A 16,374-nucleotide genomic window follows, 5' to 3' on the forward strand; every position below is an offset into this window, starting at 1 on the left:
CATCGCATTGTTTGCAAGATAGGGGAACTCCCCTTATGCTACGGCTATCTAAGCAGGGTGGATACTCATTGCTTCAGTGTTTCCTCTGGGAAAGGAGGCCACAGTGTAGTTTCTAAGAGGATTATCATGCCCAAGGTCCCTAAAGGAAGGACCGTTCTTTGTGTTTAACTACAGTGAAACCTGGGCAAGAGATCTCCCTTATTGGACAATTGCGTACTTTAAGAGACCACTCCAAAGTATACTGGAACAAACCAGTCCTAGGTGTAACTCCACAGCAATCAGTGGAGCAGCACCAGAGATGACTTTGCCCCACAGAACTCCACCTTGATTAGAAAATTATTTCTATTAAATAATGCTTTTGGTTGATCTTTTGAGTGATCACTTAAGACAAACTTAGCTGTATTATACTTGCCATTTTTCTACTCAATAAGCTCCCTGATCCAGTGTCTTTCTGTGTCCCTGTTTTTCTTCCCATGCAGCCCTATTTATAGATTTCAAATATCAGCCTGGGTGAGGTGAGGATTATGCTCAGTTCAACCTCATGTTTGGTAAGGGGAGGGGAAAGTTATCTGAAACCTTTTTAACTTTCCCGGTGTTTAACTTTGCAGTCTAATTTCCCTTTAATAGCGGAAGCAGCGTGTCTCTTGCTACTGTTAAATACCAGACAAGCTCTGATTGTGATATCATTTCCTCCTCAGTGCATGACTGGAACACAAAGGAGAGGACGACGCCCACAGAGCCTCTGGCAGCCAATCAGCCTGCATCCTGACACCATCTGACTTGGGTAAGTGGGTTTTGCCCCCAACACATCGGTTTGAATTTTGATGCTGTTGCATTGCAGAATGTATAAAACTCAATGATGTATTGCTTGATCCCAACAAGGCCTTGTCTATGTTACTGTAAACTCAGGAGAAATTCCTTCATGCCATAGTCTGCCATCAGCACCCAATTACTTGAGTGTTGAGGAATGTAGAGTTCTTTGGGAGGAATGGGGAAAATTCCATCTTTGTGGCTGAGGGTGGGAAGGTACTCCTCATCTATTTCACCATAAATGGAGGTTCCTGGGAAGATGCCACCATGGTTAATTGGGATGGATCTCCAATGTATCTGATATTTGGACAACCACTTGAGAAATGTCGTCCTTATGAGCTGGTTAGATTGTATATTGGGGGAAAGTTTCTAAGGATAGATAAGCACTGGAACAGGTTACCAAGGGAGGTTGTGGAAACACTTGTCAGAGATGGTATAGGTATACTTAGTCCTGCCTCAGTGTGAGGGAGTTGGACTAGATGGCCTCTTGAGGTTCCTTCCAGCCCTACCTTTTTATGATTCAGTCCTAGTCTTTGTAGGATATTCCTCCATCATTAAACTAGGTTGCTTCTCTATAACTTTATATTATGTTCATCATAGACAGAAATGGTTACCCACTGACTGAAGTAAGTATAGAGCCTCCTCCTCTCTAATGCAGGGGAGGTTGGCCAGACGAGCTCTTAATTCTGTCTGAGGGCAAGCAACAGTGCCCTCAAAGGACTGTGCTTTGTGAGATTTCTCTATTACAGTCTCACAACGTCGTGCTCCATGCCTTGACGACTCAGCCTGCTTCCCAGCTCTCTCTCTAGGACAGTCGAAAGAGACAGGAGCAGGTTTTGGCTTGTACTATACATTCAAAATCCTAGACTAAAATCTGTGAACTGTCAGTTTGATACAGGCAACGTGTGAGACAGCAAACATCAGAGCTGACTGGGCTTAGGCAATTTCCCAGCACAACAGTCCTCTGGAGAGAACAAAGAGATCTTTCAATGCAGAATGGAATTGAGTTTCCTGATGAAAAAAAAATCAGGATGATTCAGGCATTTCTTTACACAGAGCTGGGGAAAAAAATGCAGGTTGGATCTGTACTAATCTGGTGTGAGCTGATGGGAGGCACTCTGATCTGTGGCTGCTTTTGAAGGAGGAGTTATGTCTGTACCACTGGCTAGCCAGTGTGGAGCCGTCTGCTCGGGGCTTCTTTGGAAGGGGAGCCTTGTTGCTAACCTGGGGCTAGCTGGCAGGCAACGTCCTTTCTCTGGGTCTGTTTTAGAAATGAGGGAACCTGAACAATGAACCGGTGCTGGCTGTCAAGTTTGTCACGCGCTTTGTTAACTTCTTCCCCCACATTTTTTGCTCAGAGCAAAGGGCAGGCTTCATGGATCCACCCACTGAAAGCAAAATGGGGACATGTCCTCGTGCTCCACCGTACTCTCACGTGGATGGCAGCAAGGGCCATCAGCTTGCTCCACGCTGTCCTTGAAGTTTTTCATCATAATCTATATTATAGTAGCATCTAGAGTCCATGTGCTGTATAAGCACATAGAAAGAGACTGCTCCTGCCAAAAAAAAGAGCTTGCAGTCTAAAGAGATGAGACAAAAAGGAGTATTATCAACCATGTTCTACACAGGAGGCAAATGAAGGAGAATGTCTGGGGTTTCCAGAGGAGTTAAACACCTCCATCCCATTAAATTCTGGGGGAGCTGGGAAGCTAACCACCTGGAAATTCCCAGCTGTATAGATCAAGTGATTTACACAAGGTTTGTGGCAGAGTTGGGAATTGAACCCAAATCCCCAAGTCCTAGTCAAGAGTCTTACCCCCCAAGGCCATCCTTCCTCCCTATTGCTGTGTGCTCTGCTTCCTTTCTAAATGGACTAAGATGTGACACATGACCTGGACTGACCTGAAGCAGGAGGCCCAACTCTTTGTGTGAAGAGAGGGATGTGAGCTGGAAAATATATATTTGTGTGTGATCCCTTCAGAGCACTGGGTGGAGGAGACTGAGGGGGCAGGAAGATGAACTATGTAGACAGGGGAAATGAAAGCCCCTTTGGAGTGTTGGTGACCATCTTCGTGGCACAGGGCAGGGACTGACCAAACTGGTCTTGCATCAGGTGATCTTTCCCCGTTAACCCTGTCCTGTGGCCGTGAGCTGCTAATTATATTCATCATCAACATGCTGGGATGAAGAAGAATGATCAGCTGTCATCCTCGTGCTTCATCATTATGATAATGTTAACAGAAGGCTGATTACTGGGATCATTTGTCAGCAGGCACATGCATTTACCAATCCCAAATCCCTACGAGACGTGCTATCGCCTCGGCATTATGCCCAACGTTTAAGGGGAGCTCCACTATGGGAGGCCTTGATGGAGAGGGGGCATGTCCATCCAGCAGTACAGAGAAAACAAAAGATACTGATGGACCAGTATGTAGAGGACTTGGGTTGGCATATGGCAGTCATTATTTTTTATCATACGGGTGACTTAGGATTTGGAGCACCAACAGAGTCCTTTGGCCACTCCAGGTTAAAGTCTGCTGTAACTAGATGCACTGTCTCTTCAGCCAGAGATGGTGGGTGGAGATTAAGAATGGGGATGCACTGATGGAACACTGCGGAGAAGCCCACAGTTCTTTTGGGCATTGTGTTATGTTTTAACCCCCGAAGAGAGGGAATCCTGCAGGCTGGTCTTTTGGGAAGCCCAGGAGCAAATGAACAGATGGATGGAATTTCATTCTCAACCCAAGAGAGGACAGCTCCTCCATGTCTGGGTTGAGGTGAATGGCGGATGACCGTTCTGCACGAAGGAGCCCAGCAGAAGTGGGCAAGATTATTTTTTTTCTTGTCAAAACACTTTTTCAAACAAAAAACTGGTTGTGTGTGTGTGGTGTCTTGTTTTTTACCAGTTCTATGAAAAGAAATGTACACCAAAAATGTTTAGTTTGTTTTGTGGTTTTTATTTTATTTATTTATTTATTTTTTTGGGTGGTTGGTTTTGAACACTGAGCACTTTTACCAAATGCTAACATTTCTTTTTACCAAAAATGGTTGTCAAAAACTGAAAGTTTTGTGGGATTTTGGTTTCAGTTTTTCATTGACAAATCAAAACCATTTTCAGAAGAAATTTTTTTTGGGGGGGACAATTATTTTTAAAAAGAAATTTTAAGAAAAATATTTCAGTTTTCAACTAAGCTATATGGAGCAAATGAATATACCACGTATAATATGACTGGATTCCTTTTAACTGTTCCTGAGGAGCAGACACCATGTTGCCTAGCTCGAAGTAACTCCGTATTGTTGGCTCCAATCCCGCAATCAGGCCCTGTGTGGCGCTTCATTAACCTCAGTGGGACTGACTGCACAGTGAGAACTCATAGTCTTCTTCAAGGTGTATTTCAGTTCATGAATGTTCACTGAAGGAAGAACTGTCTTCCCAGGAAACTCCCAAATTCCAAAATGGCGGCAGCAGCAGCATTGAGGGCAGGGCACTTCTAGGCTAGTCCTGGGGTTTTTGAAAGGCAGCCTTTTACAGGGATCAGAATTTGGGTCCTGGTCATTCACACATACTCTCTCCCTCCCTTGCCCAAGCCGGGGATGGGGGAGAGAGGAGTTGCTGGGGGAGGCAGTAGGAAGTAGGCCAGATAATTCGGTAAGTGGTGTTATTAGCTCTGATCCTGTGCCCCAGGTAGGTTTTTTAATTTATGTATTTTTCTAGCATTTATAATGTCTTCAATCAGCCCCATCACCAAGTGAGTTTCATGGAGCTAATGTGGCAGGTGATACCGCAGCCACAGCCCTAACCTGTTATCCAACATTTCTGAAATTCAGCCCCAGAGACCACACAGGCATGCAGGCTGCTGCCCTCCATTCTGCTCTCTCACACACACAGACTGACACACAAATGTGAATGCAGAATGACACATGCATAAACACACACACACACATCCATCCTCTTTGCCCAGAGCCATATGTTTCATCACAACCTGCTCTCAGCCTTTTACCACTGCAGCTCAGCTGAGTAATTAAGGGGGGCATGTCCCCCCAGCATCCCCTGGCTCATGTTAAATTTCACTCCCCACTCCTCACACTGCTGTCAGAGCTGCCTACAGGCAGGACACAGCAGCACCATACAGTGTTCCCTCCCTCTCCTAACCCTGCTGCTTTTTGAACATCTTTTCCTTCTCTGAGGGGAGGAGAGGTGTCTGGGGAGGGGATGGCTGAGCCAGATGCTCAGCTGTGTTACACCGGCTGAGTATCTGGCCCTCAAATGTCAAAGGGGAGTGAGGGTTTCAAAGGGCCTTACAAGCATATTAAGCTCTTCATAATGCCCAGTGAGGTGGGTGATATTCCCATTGGAGAGTTGGGGAAAGTGAGGCCTGGAGCCAGGCAGTGACTTGGCCAGTGAGTCAGTGGCAGAGCCAAGAATAGTCTCCTCGCTCTTATCCTTGTGCCACTTCCTCTCTGTTCTTCCTTCTGCATCTCCTGAGATTCCCTGGAACACAGAGTCTTTCTGCTTCCACTTCGCTCTAGTGACAGGTGGAAGCTCTTGCTGGTTCCCCCGTCCACTCACTGCCCGACAGGAACTTCCTGAAGAGTCATATTTCATGACTGGTAACATGGAGGTACAGCTGCTATGTATCCCTGGCCATCAGCTCCTCGTCCACTTCTATCCTCCTTCACGCAGCTAAGCCCTCTGCCCCCACCTTCTCAGGGCCTCATTCTGGCAGCAGCAGGGTCCCAGCAGCTCCCAAGGGAGCCTGTTGAAGTGACAGCGATGGGAGCACCAGTCCGAGGAGTGAGGGAGGGAGAACAATGTGTGAGAGTGAGAGAGCTGAGGGAAAGAGCAAGGATGGGGAAGAGGAATAGAAGAGAGAGAAAGGGATGAGTTAGAGATCTTGGCATGATACAGCGCCAGGATCAAAGGCGAGGGAGGGGTAGTGCCTGCTCCTTTACAGAAACATGTCTATCCAGGGATTGCACGCCACTGTGCAGGTCAGCACTTTATTTCAGAGAGAACAATATAAGTTGTCAGGCAGAGAAAACGTACCATCCCCCAGTAACTTCATTTTCCTGAACAGCCTGCTCCCTGGGAGAGGAAAATCAATGAGAGCAAACCCAATCTCCATGCGTGGCAGGAGACGCCAGCCAGAGCCCAGCAATCCCCTCCGTGCCAGCCACCCTGGCCGGTCAGGGTGTCACCCCTCTCTCACGGGGAGACCCAGCCCAGAGACAGAAGTGGGGGAGAGGTCCCCTGAGGAAGGTGTGTTGGGGGGGGGGGGGGAGTCTGGGAGTAGGGAGTTGCTGCCTTCTGGCTGTGAAAAATGATAGGGTAGGAGGAGAGGGGAGTGGTGGGGGAGACGGGACAGAAAGGAGAAAGCCAAGGGGAAAGGGAGGAGGGAAGGAGAGAAAGCAGGAGAGAGCTGCTGTAACCTCCCATCACCGCGTCTGCAAAGAAAAGCAGGGAGGGCTGTGAGGAAAGGGCCTGTAACGGTGCACAGGAGGGGAAGGAGGGAGAGGAAGGAAAGCAGTGAGAGGAAAGCTAAGTGTGAGGAGGAAAAGGGACAGAGCTGGAGGGGAGGCACTGATAGGTTCAGCCCAAACTCACAAAGGGGGTTGAGAAGGAGACAGGCAGCTTCTTTCTTCCTTAACCGTTCTGCTTTCCTCCTCTGTTTGTTGTTGTTCCTATCACAGTGGTACCAACCCAAATGGGGGACCCTTTGTGTGATGCCCTGTAGCGAGAGGCAGCCCCTGCCCTAAAGGGCTTCTACTCTAGTAGACAAACTAGCTAAAGGATGGGAGGGGCAGTGACTCAGGGCTTGTCCACACTGCAGTTAACTCAGCCTTGCCTGACTGGGGGAAGGTGGTGCTTTAACTCCAGCTGTCTGGCCTGAGGGACAGAGGCTCACACTTGCTCAGGGCAGCACAACGCACCAGCTCTGTGTACTTGTGTGATGTCATGGGATGGCCGCTCTCACTCGAGCTAGGCTCTGCAGAGAGGACACAGCCGAGGTCACACAGTCAGTCGGCCGAAGCCCAGGAGCCCCGGTCTAGTGCCCAGTGAACGAGGCTACACTGCCTCCCTTTCTCCTCTCCCATTTCATCCATCCCCCATGAGACACCTCTCCCTAACCTCTCCCCACAAAGAAACCTAGCTTGAATGTCTTGCCTGTTACTTTTCTCTGTACAATGCCATCTTCTAGGTCAAAGCAGCTCCAGACATTAACATGAAGAAAAAAAATGCTGGTATTGCATTAGCAAAAATAAATATTAATAGTGTAAAATGCGAATAGGCAGGTGAGAGAGACGGACCGCACAATCTAATAGTCACATTGTGTATGCAACAGTTGTTCCGTGGCATGAGGGTGAGCACTAACAACCCACCCAGTGCTGTTCGGGTGTCTGGAGCTCATGGGATTAGTAGCACTGTTCAAAGACCCCCTGTGAATGGGGACTGGATCCAGAGGGAGGTTTCGAGCCAGGTGGCCCAGCCCGGTGCTGGAGTTACAGAACAACTGGGAAATGTGCTGCTCTGAAAAAATGCAGCGTTAATGCTGCTGAACGTGAATGTCGGTTCCTGAGCCCACCTTCCCTCCCCCTCCGATGCAAAGTGGCGATGGAGCTTCAGGTCTGCATGCTGGCATGGCCTAGTGGGTGTCAGACACCTGGCTTCTCTTCCCAGGAACTCACTCTGACTGAACCATTTAAGCTAAAGTGGGTGCTTAAACATAGGTGCGTAAAGTCCCTGTTCACATCTGGGGCTCTGAGAATTGGGATGTTTCTATCTGGTGCCTCCACATGGGTGTAAACACTGAAATGTGGGCACCCAAGTTTGAAAATGGCAGGCTTTACACCAGCTGAGGACCTGTCTCATTGGCCTGAACTGCTCTATGCCTCAGTTTCCCCATCTGGGCCATGGGGATTATAATACTACCTGCCCAGCATGGGAGGTCATGGAGCGTCTGGTAAGTGGCTTGAGAGCTTCACGTATATGATGCACGGGAAGCCCAAACTATGAATAATAACCATTATGCTAAAATTACCCAGTACTGGGCACCACCATCAGTTGCAATGTACAGGGCCGTGATGGCAGGACAACATGCTGTTATTTCGGGGTTAGGTTGTGGCTTACAGGTGCAATGCTGAGCTGCCCCATATAGGAGGGGCAAGGGCGAGCTTAGTCTGTGACTCTTAGGGGCAGGGCCTGTCATTACATGTGTGAAGAGCACCCAACACAGTGGGGCTTCTGTGTGCTATTGCAATAAAATCAATACTGCCCCTGGAGAGAGGGCTCCTCCCGCAGGACAGGCACGCTGTCCACGAGGGCTGCCCTGTTCACAGGCTTCTGCCATCTGCTCCAGATGGAACAGATTCCTCTCCCTGATGCATTGGCCCTACTGTAAGGGCCAGGGGTGGAGGGCAGGGAAAGGCAACAGCTGTCCCTCCTCCCACCCCCTTTCTGGCAAGTTGCCCTCAGTGGAGACAGGAGCCCCCCGCACTCCTGAGATCATAGAGAGCCTGGTCCAAAGCCTGGTGAAATCAGTGGGAGTTTTTCCAGCAACTAGGATGCACTTTGGTTCGGGCCCCGCCGGCACAGGGATGGCTGTTGTGGGGAACCTTTGCATTGCTCTTAATTAGGGAAAATGCCTGAAGTTCCAGTGTGTGGAGAAAGGTCCTGAGCCCTCCACCCTCCCCCACCTGTCAGCTGCTCCCCCAGTGCTCTCCCTCTACTCACAAGCCTCTTGTCCAGCCTGCCGCCCTTCTACACCCCATTTCTCCTCTTGCGCCTTGAGCAGCCTGCTCCTCTCCTCGCCTGGCAGAGACAGCTCTATGGAGCAACCCAGAGCACTCAAGGTCAGGATCCAGCAGAGAGGCTGTCAGAGAACAGTGCAACTGATGCAAGATAAAGGGGGAGCAAACCTCTCAGGTGCCCCCCCTGTTTTGCAGGGCATCTTGCTTTGAAGCTAGTTTGGGGGGCATATCCTGCCATGCCACCAACTGTCCTGCACACGTGCAGCTGCCTACAGAGCTCCTGCACCCAGGCCTCAAAGGGGAGCAGATTCTGTCTTCTCCTCTGACTGCTCCCCCCTGACACAACTGTGGGGCAGGGTCTGTGCTGCCTGTCCATCTGTTGCTCTCCCCCGCCCCCCCCCTACCCCCCCAACGGTTATGTCTCAGTGGTGGGAAGCAGGCGGGAACGGATGGAAAGGGGAGAAAGTTGGGGGAGAGGGGGCAGGAGAAAGGTGAGGATTTTGCAAAAAGCTGCCTTCATCCCCCTTATTTCCTTTCCCAGCCCAGACAGCTAAAGGACTAGCAGACTAGTGAATGCCACCAGTGCCCCAAATCATGCAGCACCTGCACTGCTCTTCCCCAACTGGTTGGAATGGGGTAGGGGTGGGAAGGAGGACAGTAATTCTCGGGAGATTTGAGTTAGAAGTCACTGGAAGTTTTACCAACAATCGGACAGTGACTTCCCGACTCTGAATGGGAGAATGGTATCTCACACATGCAGCTCAGAATGTCACATTAGTGTTAAACGAGGGGAAAAACCAGAGTGGGAAAGGAAGCGAGAGAGAGGGGGCTGCGCTGCAGTTTATTCCTTTCGGTTTATGCTCTGATACTTTATGGTTAATTACACCCTGACATGCACAAAGGGGAAAAAAGGATTTTTAAAAAGCTTTTAAAAAAATTACCTTCCATGAAATATTCAGGAGATGCTGCTCCTTTTTAAAAAACTGGCATAATTATTCCTGCAAGGCTTTTTCCAATTCTCTGGATTTCGTTGCATTTGGAGAGAGACAGCAGAAACATTTGTCCCCGTTAACACAGAGAGGCGCTGGAGGGGGGTATTGTACCAATTAGGGGAGAAGTTACCATATTAAAATAATGTAAATGGTGGGGTGGGTGCTTGGTTCCAGCCTGCTCCATGGTGTCTGGGAGTCTGGGCTGTGGTGTTGGAGTTCAGCTGTGAAAAGGATCTTACCGTGTGACTGCACTAGGATCTGCAGGGGCATTGTCCAGTTGTGTAGCACAGTGGGTATGATGAGGTGCACAGAGGGGAGATTTGCTGTACACAGAGCTCACATTCCTGAGAGCTAAGGCTGTTTTACTGTGGAGTGTTAGTAAACTCCTGACATTTCATTGGAGACCAACTGCAAGCAGATAGATGCCCTGTCCTCCTTGGTGCACTGTTAATAGCCTTCGGACCACCAATGTGGTAGTATGCTCCATGTATGTCTACCCCCTCAAGTGGAATGGCAGCCCCGAAATGGCAGGCCACACCTCCAGCCGTCACCGTGTATTTATAGAGCGCTTTATTTGCTGGGTATTTATAAAGCGCTTTTCAGCGGATGCTCTCCAAGCACTTAATAAAAGTGAGTAGGTGTAATTATCTGCATTTTACAGACGGGGAAGCTGAGGCAGAGGAGGCCCCATCTAGAAGAATAACAACTAAGTGTGAGCATGATTCTCTGCCACGGGAAGGAGTGTGGGTTTTGATTGTTAGAGAAAGCTAATGGCCACATCTCCTCTGCAACATGATGCTAGAAATGGTACCCTGGCTTTCCATTCATTGCTCACTCTACAGGTACAAGGCTGGTTTTTGTAGATGCCAACACTGCAGACTCTCTGTAGGTTCAGAGTTTTCTGGCTCAGGCAGCGCCGTCATTACCACCAGAGGGGGGTGAGAAGTGTAGTTAGGATGCCACGGAGGTGTGCTGCCATATACACGCTAGGGGAAATGGTCTGCTGTTGGAGCTAGTGCTTTGGTGCTACAGGAGCCATAGTTACAATCATCTGTATTGTTGCTGCAGGGCTAATAGGAGTAAAAAAGAATTACTAAATTCAGCAACTGAGACTCAAAGTACACAGCGGGAGCAGAATGCTGAATAAGAAAGTGCTGTCGTTAGTTACTTTACTGACCACAGCCATGCTTTAAGGGACTGTCCTAGGGTCACACAGTGAGTCAGTGTCAGAGTCTGGGATAGACCCCAGGTCCCCTGACTCGCAGCCTTTAGGTCTAACCACAGCATTGACTCTCTGATGAAGGCATGGGAGTTAAACACTCAAATCATCGAACCTTTTCAGTACCACGTCACAGTCCACGATTAAGCATGTCCCCCACCTCATGCGCTGGAGTGGGGGACGGAGGTGGCTCGCATTTTATGAATTAATCAAAGACAATGGTGTTTTGTAGAGCAGTTTATTTAAAGAGCCCTTTGTAAGCATGTGTGTAATATGATTTCTTATCCCAGCCTGGCTCTGTGTGTGCCTGCCAATAGGAACTGTTCCAGCTCACAGCCACATCCTGGGGAGGAGAGCAGAGTGTTCTTTTCATCTACAAATAAAACAAACAGGAACAAAGACGACAATAATATTGACTTTCATCATTGATATTCCCATTTATCTCAGTAATAATTAGTAATTCTATCGCTGTGAAGGCATAGCTCATAATCTCATTGTTTCATGGGAGCTTTTTAATGTCATCGCAGACAATACTGACACAGAGCTTTGTGTGAGCAGGGGAGGGGAGAAGGATGCGGGCGGACGAAGGGGGTGAGGGAGATTAGAGGGAGGAAAGGAAGGATGGAAAGGAGACCAAGATGGGAGATGAGATGCAGGAGACTCCGGCTGCAAAATCCAAACCGGAGAGCTAGTGAGAGATAGGAGGATGAGGAGTGTGGGGGGGGGGAGACACCTGCACCCTGCAGAGGAACTGTGGCTGAGGGAAAGAGAAATAGATTCAGAGGAGGAGGCAAAGAAGCTAGTAAGGCAGGGAAGGGAGAGCCAAGGAGGGAGTGGAGAGGTGCTGGCTTGGTAAGGGGCTGGAGCTAGGGAAATGGGGAGCGGCTGGAGCAGGCTGTGGTGACCTCTCTTGCTCTCTGCTCCCCCCAAACAAGTAAATCTGAGCTGATAGCTGCTTGCTAAGAGAAGCTGAAGACAGAGGGGCTCGTGGGGAGCAGAATTTCTCTCTCTCTCTCTCTCCGGATTGCTTTGCTGAGTGCTGATGGTGCTCGGGGACAAGTGGGGAGAGGAAGGGGTTGGCCAGTGCTCCCTCCTTGGGCTGCTGTCGGCAGTAAAGACATGGATATCCAAGAGACCTGGGGAAAGGAGGGGTGCTTCATCCTGTTAGCGCGGGCTGCTTCTGTCTCTTAGCATTACCAGCAGTTCGCCAGGCATAGCCTGCAGAGAGCCTTTGAAATGGGAACCCTCAAATCTCGATGCACAGAGGAGCCGGTTTTAAGGGGTGTAGAACACAGCGCTATGGGATGCTGCATGGGGTGAGGGACGACAGCTGGGCTCCCAAGGGGATGGCACCACGGGGGCATTTGGCCCAGTGCATGCTGTATTGCTGTGCTTGTAGCTGAGATTGCAGCTCCCATAGCCAGTGGACACTAGCCTGTTGCTGGCACCCAGGCGGAGGGGTTGAAGGCCAGAAATTCAGGAGGGCTCAGCGTCTGCCGTTAGAGCCAGGGTTTCTGAAGAGCTCAGCTCCCATTCGGGCACTTTAGTGAGGGGACGGGTTTCAAAGAACTCAGCAGCTTCCTTTGTTCTTGCTGCAGGGAAGTTTTCCCCATTGTTCTCGAGGCAAAGGCGAAGGAGTCTCCATTGTTCTCACAGGCAGCGTGCGGAGGATTCTCCATTGCTGGTGGCTGAGTACTTTCAGAAGTCAGGCCCTTAGTGCCCAAGCATTTCATGGTGTTCCTACCTGGCTGTTCATGTCGTGATTTCATGTTGGTGCCTTGATGTTGCAGTTAGTATCAGGTGCTGTGAGCTGTTAGTGTCAGGAGATTGCCTTTCCAGAGCCCAGGTGCTGTCGAGTGGCCACTAGAGCAGAGATTTAAGCTCATTCTGTCCCTTATGTTTTGTTTTTGAGATTTAATTTTGAGCCACCCCTAAAACTCAGCCCAAAGCACCAAGCTGGGTGATTTCTGGGTTTGTAATGAAAATTCCAAGCCGGCAACTCTGCTGCCCCGCTCTGATGACAGAGATGGGCCCCAAGCCCCAAAGATCAGATCTGGATGCAAATATTCCCCATGTTCAAGGGTGTGTGGATTCAGGGTTTTGGTTTGGCCCAATACAGAGATAAAAGTTTGTGCCAACTTTCTCCAGATATCAAGGGTTGTTATGATTCTGTCCCATCATGATAGCATTTAACATGTACCAGATAAGAGGCTGTACAGGCATTAACAAAACCTTCCCAGCCCTTCTCTGAGATCAATATATGATGATGATTATGATCCCCATTTTAAAGAGGTGGAAGTGAGACACAGAGAGATTAAATGACTTGCCTAGGGCCACACAGGGCATCAGAGCCAGGACTAGAATTAATCGCCAGCTCCCAGTGCAGCACTTACTCCCTGTGATGCGGTGTTCACCCCCACACCAGCCCTAAAAGAGTTACAGTGGCACAGCTAGGGCCAATTAACCTCATAGGCTGCACCTGGTAGTGAGTGAGCTTGATTGAAAATGACTAATGGCTGATAAAGCCCAGCTGGGGAGTGGGCTAAAGTTTAAACCAGGAAGTTTGCAGCAGAAAGGGGTTGTAGTGGAAGTTGGCAGTTGCTCTCTGGTCTTGAAGGAAGGGTTTATCGAGAAGCAGGGAGAAAAAACCTGTGCGAGATGGAGTAGGAAGTAGCCTAGGGAATGAGTAGTGAGATTAGAGATTGTGTAGACATGGGCTGCTGATTGTAGGGTTGCTGGACTAGAACCTGGTGTAGCTGGTGCATCAGGTTCTCCTACCAGGTACCGGCAAGTGGCACAGGAGTGTTGGATGTACCAGGAGGACAGCTGGTCTTAAAGAAACTTTGATATCCCAGAAGGGGGGGGGGGGACGACTATAGGGTGACCAAGCTGGTAGGCTGAGTCATGAAGAGAGAGAGCACCCCTACTTGAAGAGAGAGTCTGTGAGGTGAGCAAATGATGGAAGCATGTGCTAGAGACAGCCATGAGGGGAGGCCCCCACAGTGAGTACAGACCCCGTGACAATCTCGTATTCTAGCTTGTCTAGTAGCCCTTGTCCGGATTATCGAGTGTTGTATCATATGCTGCAAATGAAATTTTCATGGTGGTGAAAGCATCAGCAGATCTCTGCAGGGGCCTGCATCATCATAGCTTCTTAAGCCATGTGACTGCCTGCCAGAGTGCAGCAATAGTCTTACAACAAGCTGATGCAAATGGCAGTGTTATGCTGTTACTGCTAGTTTGGCTCAAAGAAGAAATGTGGATAGGTGATGGCAGCACAATAGTGAGCCCAACCATTGTGAGGTTTATGGGGGGAGTCGGGTGTTCCAGAGGAGATGGTGTGGGGTGACTTTGAGGGAAGAGCCAATATATAGGTGTCTGGACTTCCCATAGCTTCAGCTTCTAACCAGCCTGTGGTGTAAAATGTCTGCTGTGCTTTGCACTGCCTCGTGCTCTGTAAAATAAACCCATTTAGCCCTTGAGCAAACAATACAGAGCACCCAGGCTTCAGGAGCAAGGGGCCAGTCCTGTTCCCTCTGCTGCATGGCTATAGAGGGGAGAGTACACCTTGGCAGGTGACCCATTAGGGAATCGGGAATAGGGGAGGGCTGGGGAGAAGTTGGCTGTCCTGCTCATTGCTGTTTGCTCTGCCTCCTGACTGCTCTGTGCATCATCCCAAATTGGTCTGGGGGCCCGCTTCCTGCATCTATTTTTGTGTCGCTCCATTAAATGCAGATCCCTACCTCAGGTTTGAAAGATGGTTTCCGGTACACAAAGTCCCAAGCATTATCAATTCCACAGGAACCGCTGTCACGGCAGCCGCAGGGACCAGTGAGCAGCGCATGCAAATGCAGGGCAGTGTTTTTATTAGGATTTAAATGAGTTTAGGGCTGTTTAGAATTACAATGCGATTTGAGTCAGGAGGGGCTTATAAAACTGGTACAAGTTCATATATTATACAACAAACGTGACAAACCCCATGACTCCAGCCTGAGTGCATTTCTGTAGCAAGCCGGGGAAACAAGCGTGCCTCTGTCAGAATGCCACCACATCTTCCTGGGCTTGGGGAGTTGGCCCTTCCCTGGGGGGTGGGGGACAAGGAAGTGGCTGCTCAGGGGGTGGGGAGCACTACGTGGTCCAGCTGCTTTGCCTCCTGAAGCTAGTGGCGGTGCCGAGTATGTGTAGAATGGGACCCCCCATTTTGTGCAATGCAGCATGGGCAACGGTCTCTGCTTCATGGAGACCTGGAAGGAGACGAGCAGGGGACGCTGCAGGCCGGGATTAAGGCGTGCTAGCAGTGCTGCAGTGGGATTGGCAGATTATACAATACCTGCTTGTATTAGGCCTGGCTCAAGCCAAGCAATTCTTCATTCGCTTATGTGAGTACTAAAAGCTTGCTCCACTCATGGCTCCCCATGACTCCAGAGGGCTTTGCGTCAGGCCCTCTGTTCCTGTGCTCTCTGTCTCTTGCACACACATGCGCACGCACAGAGGTTTTAGAAGATGTTGGGCGGGGTTGTGGGTACATCAGTTTTCCTGTCCTCCAGTGTGTCTCAGTTCGGGAGGCAGTCGGGAGAGGCAGCAGGTGTTCCCAGTCTGGCAACAGCCTCCGATCATCTGGGCTGGAGGCAGCAGGCTTGGCTGAGGGCTGGTTGGGGACGTTGGGCACAGCCCTGAGCAATGGGTGGGAGGCAGAGAGTCAGATGCAAGCCTCCCCTGCTTCCTCCTTTGTCCGGGGTCCTGATGTCCTGCTGCCCTGCACCAGCAGCAAATTGCTACTTCCCATGGACTGGCTCCGCTACTCAAGCCACTGAGAGTGGGGGTAGGGGAGGGTGGGTAAGGCTTTGGCCATCCCCCAGTCCGGGTAGGGAGGGAGTGGGTAAGTAACGCTCTTGATTGCTATGTGCCCAGTTCTGGGGTCTGGGGAACCCCTGTTGAGCTGTCAGAGGAGTTTGTACATAGGAGTTATGGGGGGCAGGAGGTGTGCAGTGGAGAAGACCAAGATGTCACATGTGGAAGTGCCTGTGATGCTAACCACCGTCTGCCCTATTCATGCTCACCTTCTCATGGCCTCCCCCCGTACGCCCGCCTGGGCGGCCTGCAGGGAGCTGCAGCTGGCAGGCTTCGACAGTCCCCTTGGCTGATCTCAGCCCAGCTCTCCCAGTTACGGTTAGGTCTTTGGTGACCTTTGGACCCAGCTCATCCCTAATTGAACCACCTGGGGGCACGGTGGGACATGCCCACACTGAGTGCTGCTATATAAGGAGTATATTTGCCAGCCAGGCCGTGGTGCTGTTGTTCCTTAGTGCCCCCTGTCTGGGCCAGGTGCATTGCGTTTTTCTGCAGAGCTCTTTGATGCTGACATCTTGTCCCTTCCATTCCCCACCTCTCTCCTGCAGCTGGTTGTTTCTTGGTGGTATGTGCAAAAAAAAAAAAAAAAAAAAAAGAGAGAGAGAGAAACGGTTGCCATGGTGCAAAGGGGCTTTGCTGCACCCCAGGGTCCTTTCTGTGAGCTTCTACATTGTCTGCTTGGAAGACAGGAACCTGGGGTGCATCTGAGCCCCAAGGAGACTGATTCTTGCAATGGGAAGTCTCCTCCAGTTG

At 50.0% G+C, this 16,374-nt stretch overlaps 1 protein-coding gene across 3 annotated transcripts in view; it reads left to right on the forward strand.

The window, feature by feature from the left end:
* Positions 1-16,374, forward strand: part of LINGO1 (leucine rich repeat and Ig domain containing 1) — a 429,045-nt gene that overhangs the window by 279,938 nt on the left and 132,733 nt on the right. For all 3 annotated transcript variants that reach the window (XR_010917386.1, XM_067534637.1, XM_067534636.1), the window contains exon 2: positions 699-784. The gene's annotated coding sequence lies outside the window, so the exon portion shown is untranslated. The remainder of the gene's footprint in view (positions 1-698; positions 785-16,374) is intronic.

Source organism: Emydura macquarii, unplaced genomic scaffold (assembly GCF_026122565.2).
Source record: "Emydura macquarii macquarii isolate MOO-44397 ecotype Brisbane River unplaced genomic scaffold, CSIRO-AGI_Emac_v2 contig_3451, whole genome shotgun sequence".
Lineage (NCBI taxonomy): Eukaryota > Metazoa > Chordata > Testudines > Chelidae > Emydura > Emydura macquarii.